Source organism: Saimiri boliviensis, chromosome 15 (genome assembly GCF_048565385.1).
Source record: "Saimiri boliviensis isolate mSaiBol1 chromosome 15, mSaiBol1.pri, whole genome shotgun sequence".
NCBI classification, from domain to species: domain Eukaryota; kingdom Metazoa; phylum Chordata; class Mammalia; order Primates; family Cebidae; genus Saimiri; species Saimiri boliviensis.
Window position 1 is genome coordinate 10,668,854 of NC_133463.1, and position 11,034 is coordinate 10,679,887.

Genomic DNA, 11,034 nt, shown 5'->3' on the forward strand with positions numbered 1-11,034 from the left:
CCCAAAGGTAAGATATTAGAGATCCCAGTTTAATCATTAAAAGTAAATACTTTTTATATTGACCTTATCCTTATTGAAAAGTGTACTATTATAGTGACAGGCCATGCAGTCTCAAAATCAACAACATTCATGTAAATTGATAAGTTGGTATTATATCGAATAGAAATCTCATGATAATGTTGGCCTGAATATTTCAGTTTTTTAGAAGCATAATTTGAAGACTTGCAAAATTAATAGGACAGTTGAAATTGAAATTTATTTTTAAACATCAGACAGGTAATGTACTGATGTTAAAAAGGTTAGAGGAAGGAGATTTGGAATCTTGTAAAAGTAACAGGACAGTTGAAATTGACCTTTATTTTTAAACATCAGACTAGTAATGTGCTGATGTTGTAAAAAGGTTCACACTCAGGTTTGAGTGTGGAAATCCAGTCGTCACACTTAGGAATTACAAAAGAATCAAAATAGACTTAAAGAAAAATGCACGTGGGTACTTTTTAACCTGTAGTACCAGGCACCTGGAAATGAATGGTTTCAAGTGAAATAAGAAAAGAGCACAGTTCTTATTTGGGCTAATGCTTCTGATAGGCATAACAGGAATGAATGAATGAATGAATGAATGAATGAATTTTATTAGCTTATATAATAAATAAGTAAAGAACTTTACAAGATAATTTTAGATAGTGATAAGTACCATAACATCAGCAAAATGGGGTCTATGATAAGTGAATTAAATATTCACTTGAATACCTAATAAATTTCTAAACTTATTGTGGCCAAAGGGCTCCTGATTCCCCTCACCACCAGCTTCTCACCAGGGGATGCTTCTGTAGATTGTGAGGCCTGGGAAGCTTTTGGAGATGTTATTTGAGTTGGGGTATGAATGGCGAAGTATCTGTGTGCATTCCAGGTATGGAGGTGGGAAAGCGTTGGCTTTGGGGTGAAATGAGTTTAGTGTGTTGGAGACAGTCAGTATGAAATGTTGGAATGTATCCAGAGAAGAAATAGTGGTAGATGAGGCTGGAGAGGTGGAAAGGGCCTTGATCTTTTAGGGCAGAATAAGGAGTTAGGATGTCACTTTAATGATGGCAGCAAGTCTGTAGAGTATTCTAGGTCTGGGGATTGATGGCCTCATGACTGTGGCTTCTGTGCAGTGACTGACTGGTAGAGGCAAAAGAGGAAATGCGGAGCTTTCAGAGCCATTGTCTGGGTAAGAAGCCTTAGTAGCTGTGTAAATGGAGCCTGGGCCAGCTTTGGCAATATACTTTGCAGACAGAGCTAAGAACTTAAGTGTGGATTCTACGTGGAAGGCAGGAGTTGAGTAGTCTAGAGTTGATTTCTAGGTTTTAGTTGAGCAACTGAATGTGTGATGGTTCAATTACTGAGATGGGGAAAATTGGAAGAGAAGTTGGTGGTGAGGGGAATCAGAAGGTACCTTTTGGCCACAATTGGTTTTAGATACTTATTAGATAGTCAAGCGAGGTGGTTTAGTGGGCAGTGGAATAAATGTAGTTCAGTGGGGAGGTCAAGATTAAAATGACAAAGGTAGGTGACAGCAACATAGAGCTGACTTCAAAGCCATGAGACTGGATGAACTCCCTGTAAGGGGAGGGGCTAAGTTTACTTCCTTAAATTGAGAAAGTTGGACAGGATGGTGTTTAAGGTCCTGTCTTTTCCAAAACATTAAATATTTATTGAATTTCAGAGAGTCTCTGTAAGAAACTTAAAGTGATGGAATTTTTTTGTAAAATGCTTTAGCTTCTTTTAAATCATGAAAAGGATGAATGGGAAGAAATACAGACATTTAAGTGTTTGACATCTGTATTTATTCTGAAATTGCTTGTCCACAAAGCATGATATGTAACTGCGATCAAATATCCTTCTGAAAGTGAAAATAATCTCCTTCAATTTGTAAGGTTTCAGTTAAACCTGAATGGTGGTCATTGTGAACTTATTTTTATCAAAAGATATTAAAACAGCTTTATTGAGGAGTCAAGTGACACCCAAGTTGCACATATTAGAACTGTAAAGTTAGATGTTTTCACATAGGTATTCAGCCATAGAGCTGTCACCACTAGGGATAATAGATGTACTTGTCATCCCAACAGTTTTCTTCTACCCTTGAGTACTGTCTCTCTTCTGCCTCTGATTCACAGGCAACCATGATAAGCTTTTTGTAACTGTAGATTAGTTTTCATTTTCTAATTTATATATTGTATAAATAGAATCATACAGTAGATACTCTTTTTTTTTCTGGCTTTTTTCATTCAATGTGATTATTTTGAGATTCATCCATGGTTTTTTGTGTCAATAGCTTGTTTCCTTTATTTGCTAAGTAATATTCTATTGTATGGATATGCCGATTCATTTTTGCAGTCATAATGAAGTTAGACTACTTTCTTTTCCCCTTCAGCAGGTCTCCTGATTTGCTGGTCTTATTTGTAACCCTGAAAATTTGAGACATGTCTCAGTTAATTTAGAAAGTTTATTTTGCCAATTTTGAGGATGTACGCTACTGAGACAGCCTCAGGAAGTTCTGATGACATGTGCCCAGGGTGGTCAGGACACAGCTTGGTTTTGTACATTTCAGGGAGACATGAGACATCAGTCAACATATGTAAGAAGTACAATGGTTGTATCCGGAAAGGAAGGACGACTTGCAGCTGGGAAGGAGCTTCTGGGTCACAGATAGGTGAGAGAGAGGAATGCTTGCATTCTTTGAGTTTTTGATTAGCCTTTCCAAAGGAGGCAATCAGCTATGCATCTATCTCAGTGACAGGCAGGTTGTCCCTAAGCAGTTCCCAGCTCAGCTTTTCCCTTTAGCTTAGTGATTTAGGGGCCTCAAGGTTTATTTTCCTTGGACAAACCTAAGAGACTAAAAATGTGAGTACATATACACACAGACACACACTCCAACCTCTCTTCATAGAAGGGCTTCCTTGTTCTTGTATTCATCCCCCTTCATCCTGTTCAGGGATGAGCTTCCTGGCTTTCATTTACCAGAGCAAGCTTGACAGTGCTGTGGATAGGGAGCAGGCCCACCCTTTCTCTGTGTCTGTGTTCTGTGTGATTTTTTTGTGGACGTGTGTATGTTGTTGAGCTTTATTTTTTATCTGGATTGTGTTTATCTGGAGGTTGCCTGAAATAAAACTGAAGCTCCCCTAGCCTTTAGTTGTGTTTCATAGTTTAGCAGTTTTGGATTTAGTTAATCTAGTACCTGTGATTTCACAAGGGAGTATAATAAATTTTTTCTCGGTTCATAGGAATTTTGTATAGTTGGTTAAGACAGAGATCCAAATGAGACAAACACTCATTCACATGGCAAGTAGATGCTTACCTTTAATCTTTGGTGTCTTGATTAAATCACTTGCTTTCTGCTTCTGTTTCTGTGCATTTGGAAAAGTTCTCTGCGTTTTGGTTCCTGTGGATGATCTGAGAACACACTTTCGGGGATTTGTGAGTTAATCAGTCTCTGGCTGTTTTTAACATTGTGAGTTTACCATGGAGTTTAAGGATGTCTGGGCTCGCTGTGCTGTTATCTGGGGTTGTCTGAGGAGGAAGAGAGGCTGTTGTGTCTGATTTCTATAGGCCTGTCCTGGCAGAACAGGGCTTCTCTGCCACATAAACCAAACACACTGGCTAAGCCAAGTGTTCGGTTTATGTGGGATTAGAATGTGCCGTTGGTAGTACAATTCAGGAGACAAGAAATAGTCCTGAGAGCGTAATGTCAAATAAATCTCTCTACTTTGTGTTCCCATGATGCTTGCTCTCTATATAGTATAAGATTTAGTGATCTTATCATTTGTTTTCTTCATTTAATTGTCCTTTTACTGGCCTGTAAGTTTTGTGAGTGCAGGGACGTGTTTGTGTTCATCTGTTGTACTTATACAGGAAGTATTTAATGTTGAATAAGATGTCTTTATGCTTCTTGTATTTATTTTACATTTGTAGTTACAGAGTTTCTAATTGTAGCAATTAATTGTAAGAGGAAAGGTGGAAAGTAAATATAAACTTTTATTAGTCTGCTCTCCTTGACTTTAAGCAAATTCTTGAGGCATGATTCTCCTCCTCTCCCATTTTTCCTTTCAGTGAATGAAAGCACAGATGGAGCCAGGTCTTCCACTCAGGGATTGGTAGGAATGCATAGATGAACAAAGTTGTTCTCAAGCCTTAAGAAGCTCACAATATAAAGGGAAAGTCAACCTTATAGGCCAGTGACAATTAAATATAAGCACTTAGAGAAATTGTTTTAAAAAATTTTGGGAACCCAGAAAGTATGAATGAAGGTTCTTGTTTCTAGCTTGAGGACCTGGGTGGAAGTGACAGCATTAAGTACAATAGGAGATCTAGGAGGAAAAGAGGCAGATTTGGTAGGATGATGAGACAGGTTAGCATGCAAGTACAGTAAAGAATTCAGTTTTGGTTTTTAGTTAGAATTTTCTGACGGATATTATGTTTTCTAGGCAATCTGTAGATTTTTACACTGCTTTATGTAAAGCCCTTTCCCCACTTGGTAGCTTTGAACTCTTCAATGTTTATGGGAGGTCATATTTTTGAATTAGATGTTCTGCATTACCTTACCAAAGATGACTGTACCAGTAGTGAAGCCAACAAGGAAAAAGATCTGCTCTGGGTATCTAAAGGATCATTTCATCTTAGTGCTTACAGGACTGCCTCATTCTTCGTGATGGCTGTAGAGCATTCACTCCATTGACTGAATGTAACATGCTTTAGTAGTCCCTGCCACTTATCCTATTATATCAGTGCTGAAGTACATAATACATGTATGTAAATACATCATCTCCCACATTTCCAAATTGTTCTCCATTAAAATTTTATCGGTCTGTACTTCCACCAACAAGGTTTTTGTGTGTCTGTTTCCTTATATGCTCAACAGTACAGAGTGCTACTGGAGTTTATCTGATTAGTGAAAATGTTTTTATTCTGATTTTTAACTTATATTTCTCTTATTGTAGTTTGGGCATGTTTTCATGTGAATGAATCATTTGTAATTCTTTTTCTGAGAGCTCACGGTTCCTGTATGCTACCTATTTTTCTATTATATGGTTACTGTTTTTTTATTGATATGTTGGAGCTTTAGATACATTAAGGAAATTAGCTCTTGGCAATATGACTTATACTGTTGCTTTTAAGTTTGTTGTTTGTCCTTTGACTTTGCTTACCATGTTTTGCCATGAGGGAATTTTTTATATTTATGTAATGGGATTATATATAATTTTAAGAATTGCTTTCAAATTTTGTATTACACTCAAAACATTTCAGATATTATGTTTATCATATTCTGAATACCCAGTATGTGTTTGGGTCTATCTAGGGAATTCCAGTTACATTTTATTAATCTGTTTATCTGCTTATCATTCTAGCTTTTAAAAAAATTTGTTCTAGTGTCTGAAAGGGCAATCAATCCACCCTCATTACAAATTTACTGGCTATCTCACAAGTTTATAGTTCTCTGTTAATTTTTAAATTTTTCGTTTTGAAAAAGCCTATTGACATTTTTATTGCTTGGACTTAATGATTAAAATAAGGAGAAATGAACATCTTTATGATTCTAAGTCTTCCTATCCAAGAATGGTGTGCTTTTCCATTTATTCAAGTGAGGCTCTTTGAGAGGGGTATCTGTTTTGGACAGTTACGTAAACCTCTGTTCTCATTACAGCCATTACATATTTTTTTGAGTCCATTTATTATAGTACCTAGTATTACTATAACTAATACATAAGATTTAATAAAAAACTAAAAAGCCAGTATTTGTGTAACTACCCTGGGCAAAAGTAGAATATTACCAACCCACAAAAGTTCTCTGTTTGTCTGTCACTATTGTAACCTGTTCTCTCCTTTCATAGGCAATATTGTAGTGACTTCAATGGTAGTCACTTTCATGTTCTTCTTCATAATTTTATTAAGGTCATAGATATTCCTAGACAAATGGTTTGTTACTTGCTTTATGGAACTTCTGTCAAATAGGTTTATATGTTGTAATGTATTCTTCTGAATTGATTCAAGAGATGTATGGTTTCTTCTACACAACATTATGTGTTGAATTCAGTTCATATTTTCGTAAGAAGTTATAGTTCCTTCACTTTCATTTTTCTGTGTAGTTTGTCATTGTGTGGATATACCACTATATATTTAGCCATTTTGCTGTTAATTTTTTTTTTTTCTAATTTGGCTATGGTGAACAACATTGTGTTGAATATTCTTGTACATGTATCTCCTACCCCATGTTAGACATGTGGATACTGGAGTGATTGGTCACGGATAGGACTATTTTCAATTCTGTAAGAAAATACTGAAGTTTTCTCTAAAGTAGTGTTTGGTCATTTGTGAGAAATCTCATTGCTATACATCATAGTCTGTCTTGGTATTGTAAGACTTAAAAATTTTGGCAATCTGGTGTGTGTATGATAGTGTATTATTTCTGTTTAATTTGTATTTTAAAGATTTTAAAAGTGGTTCTTTCCTTTGGACTCTTTCCTCTCTAGTTGACTTTGAGGTTGGTTTGTGGCCAAGAGCTTTGTTGATGAGGATACTTGTTTTCTAAACATATAGCTACACAGAGTTTTGCCTGGGAAATTTGCAAAGAATTCAAAGTACCATTTCAAACTTGGAGAATAAAAAGTTTTTGAGCTAGTATCCAAGAATCTATTTCTAACTAGCTGTCTGAGTGATTATTACACTGCTAGACTTAGATAGACTCCAGCACAGGGCCCTTGAAACTGAAGGTTGTTCTGTCTGTCTATACTATCTTTTCCAAGTCTGTTGTGTATTTAGCACTTAAAACACACCTGTATTTGTAATAGTCACATACAAGTACTTACGGCCCCATATGGCTAGCGGCTATTATATTGAATGGTACAGATCTGTTTAGAAAATTGCTGAATGATCAGAGTGTATAGTATGGTATGCATTTTGAACTTTAATATGCAATTTGATCTTTGGCATCAGGTTCATGCCTCCCCACTCCCTTCCCATCAAAGCAGGGCCTCACAAAGACTGGCCATTCACCATTCACCTTGGGAGGGAGTAGTTAAAAACGTAAGCATGTTATCCAAAATCCACTTATATTATTAAAAAGATAACATTAGAACATATTTTGTATTCCATCAGTAGAGATGTGAATATAACAATCGATTTTTTTTGGCTGCTTTTATTGATTTTTTGAAGATTGTAATCACTTTGAGCTATCTTGAAACTTAAAGCTTTTTTAGTTTACGATAATTTTTGGCTTCTTGCAGAATGCTTAATTCTGATGCAGAGGAAATTTACAAGCTTTTGTTGGGCATATGTGACAGTTGGGCATGTGGCTAGAGGCTACCTTATTGAACAGTGATACGCTTTCAGTGCAGTCAGAAAATTGCTCAATTACGTATAAGTGTATGGTTTGATATGGATTTTGAACATGCCAGAAACTGCCTTCTCATGTTCCTGTAAGAGAGATTAAGCATAAAAAGGTAGCGAAAATACACAATTTATTGTAGAGACAGTATGTGAATTTGTGAGTAAGAGTTTTACATTTTCTCAGCCACACTTTAAAGTGTAAGCACCCTTAGTGAAAAGAAGAAAATGGTAAGATCAGGTTCAACTTTGGAGCTAAAAGGAAAAATGTGTAAGATGGAGATCCCAGAGTTGAGGTGACAAATCTGCCATACTTGCTGAAAGTGGAGATAGCACTGATCTCACATGAGCATTGAGGATAACTTAGATTTTGTGAAATGTAATAACATTTGTTTATTATAAATTTACACCCACCCACCCACACCCACCCATACCTTTGTGTTAGTCTTCAGGGCAAAAAACTTCTCTTTCCATTTTTGGAGGTACACTCTCCTGTGTTCCCTCTCACTGTTTCTCTCTCTGCTGCGTGCATTTGCCTCGTCAGGCCTTCCCCACCCATAAAAGGATGATTATACGATACTTTTGTTTGGGAAAGTTTCATGTTGAAGACCTTTCAGAACAGTTATTTGAATGTCTGGGTGTTTATATCTTTTCATCTTTTCTGGTGATGTAACAGTTTTGACTTCTCCATCTGAATTTCCTACAGAATCTTTTTCTTGATGTGATTGATGCTGCTCCCTCTTCCTAGAGCCCCTGCCATGGTCTGGCTGTTCTTATCCTTCGTTGCTCAGTTAGAAGGCTCAGTGCCAGGTATGCTTTTGGGAGGCCCTCCCTTCTCCAAAGCCACCACCAACCCACTTCCTGTCAGGCAAATTGGCCGCTTCTTCCTCTGGGTTGCTCCTACGTCTTTGCCTTAGCTAGCATTTAATAAGGTGTACTCCAGCTTTGTGTCTGTGACTTTCTCCCCTTGTTCTTTCAGAACCACATCTTCGTATCTCCTGTATAGTTAGTTATCTGGTAGTTACTGCATAAATGTATTACTTAAGCTTCATGACTTTAGATAGGTCACTTACGCACTGAGACCTAGTCTCCTGATCTATAAAATGTCGCTTTCTGCCTCTTGACTGTCACTCAGGTAATCAATAAAGCTGCAGTTGCCAAATCAGATGACTGCATTTGGACTTTCCTATGACATTAGGCAGTGACCACTGCTTCTTGGCCTCCCACCCCCCAGTTCTACCCATTGTTACACTTCTTAGATTGATCCTCTGTTGCTCTTGGTGCTTGGCCTTGAATGTGTCCTTTACAGGTCTTTAGGATTTTGCCTGACATCTTGTCTTTCCATAGCTTTCCTTCAGCTGTGCTCATTACTTCTGGATTCACATCTGTCTTAATGGCTCCAGACCAGTCTTCCCAAAATGCATGTGGAATGTGCACACGTGTCCTGGGGTGCACTTAAGCTAAGCATACCCAAGGTGGAATTCATTCCTCCCCTGGAACTGCTCTCTCTCCCTGCATTTCCCATTCTTTTTTTTTTTTTTTTTTGAGACGGAGTTTCGCTCTTGTTACCCAGGCTGGAGTGCTATGGTGCGATCTCGGCTCACCGCAACCTCCGCCTCCTGGGTTCAGGCAATTCTCCTGCCTCAGCCTCCTGAGTAGCTGGGACTACAGGCACGCGCCACCATGCCCAGCTATTTTTTTTTGTATTTTTAGTAGAGACGGGGTTTCACCATGTTGTCCAGGATGGTCTCGATCTCTTGACCTCGTGATCCACCCGCCTCGGCCTCCCAAAGTGTTGGGATTACAGGCGTGAGCCACCGCGCCCGGCCCTGCATTTCCCATTCTTAATTAGTATTGTTGTCATCCACGAACGTTCCCATTTCTTAATCCCCCCTCATCTGGTGACCAGTCCTGACAGGTCCAGTCCCAAGTACTCTGAATTGGTCCTCTCTTCCATCCTCTAGCAGCTCCAGGCCTTCTACTTCTTTTTCTAAAACATTTTATTGCACTTTAGGTTCTGGGGCACATGTGCAAAACATGCGGGATTGCTGCACAGGTACAAACATGGCAATGTGGTTTGCTGCCTTTTCTCAAGGGGAATGGAATGGCAACCTCCTGACCTGCTGCTTCTACACACTCAGTGTCCTGTTCCTTCCTTTGTGGAAGTAGAGGGCCAGTCACATTACTTCCTTCATTTAAAAATCTTCAGTGGTTTTGTCATTATGGACTCAAATGCCTTAGTGTAGCATACAAAGCCCCTCATTTCTGAACCATCCACCTTCCAGCCTCATTTTCCAAGATCCTTTCCCACTGTGCTCATTTGCACTTTCATGTCCTAGTGCTTCCTTCATTAGAATGCCCTTTCTGTTATTGTCCAACACAGTGGTTCTCACACGTTGAGGATTATGTGAACCTGTGTTTTATTTTTTAATATATACTTTTGGGCTTATTTCCCTCCAAAATTTTGATTTGGTATCTGGAATGAGGCCTGTTCTCATTTTCTTTATCTGAAAGGTGACAATATTGAAAAGAGGTGATTGCAAAAATTTTATAAAACTTTACATATATGTTGCCAGAATGCTTCTAAGTAATTACACTTTGTTTTGTAGTGTAAAAATAAACAGAAACTGAAAGTGGGAGAGAAAGCAGCTCCTTCAGTGGTTGTGGAGATCAGCTGGAGTGGAACCTGCTGCTCTGACCCAGTTTGCTCGCCATGCATCCTTTCAGGCTTTCCTTTGTGAGATACGGTTTCACTCTTGCCCAGGCTGGAGTGCAGGGGCGTGATCTTGGCTCACTGCAATTTCCGCCTCCCAGGTACAAGGGATTCTCACGCCTCAGCCTCCCAAGTCGCTGGGATTATAGGCACGTGCCACCATGCCCAGCTAATTTTTGTATTACAAGTAGAGATGGGGTTTCTCCATTTTGGCCAGACTGGTCTCGAGTTCCTGACCTCATGTAATCTGCCCGCCTCAGCCTCCCAAAGTGTTGGGATTAGAAGCTTGAGCCACCATGGCAAGCCCTTTGTGGTGTCTTAAAGGACTTTCTGTATAACCTTTAAAAAGGAACTGTAATGTTGGGTTGAGTTTCTTCTGTATATGCTTGTGTTTTCTGTTATATTTTAAAGTCATCCTGAGCTAGGACTGGGAGTCATGCATGTTTAGATTTCCCATGTTTGGCCAAAGTAGATGCTCAGTAAATTTTTGTTAATTAAGAGCTAATTGGAAGCAAAAGAAGAGACACTTGAAACAAAGTTTTTAAATAACCAAAATGGAAACTTACAAATAACAGATAAAGAATTCAAAACATGGGCTGCAAAGAAGCTCCATGAGATCAGCACAAAGTTGAAAATCAACACAAACTTCTAAAGCTATCAAGGAAATGAAGGAAGAGATAAACATCTTAAAAAGATATTAGAGCATCTGAAATTGAAAACCTCAATGAATTTCAAAATGTGATTGAAATATTTCTCAATAGACTGGACCAAACAGAAGGAAGAATTTCACAGCTTGAAGACCAATTTTGTTAACCCAGTGAGACAAAAATGAAAAGAAATTGTAATAATAAAGTCTTCCAGAAATAGGGGATTAGGTGAAGTGAGCAAATGTGTGAATTATTGGCATTCCTTCAAGAGAGGAGAAAAAGCAGATAACCTGAAGAGTATATTCAAGGGAATAA

At 38.3% G+C, this 11,034-nt stretch overlaps 1 pseudogene; it reads right to left on the reverse strand.

Annotated features, from left to right (window-relative positions):
• Positions 1-366: 366 nt before the first annotated feature.
• On the reverse strand, positions 367-460 carry LOC120362459 (small nucleolar RNA U13; annotated as a pseudogene).
• Between the last annotated feature and the right edge of the window lie 10,574 nt (positions 461-11,034).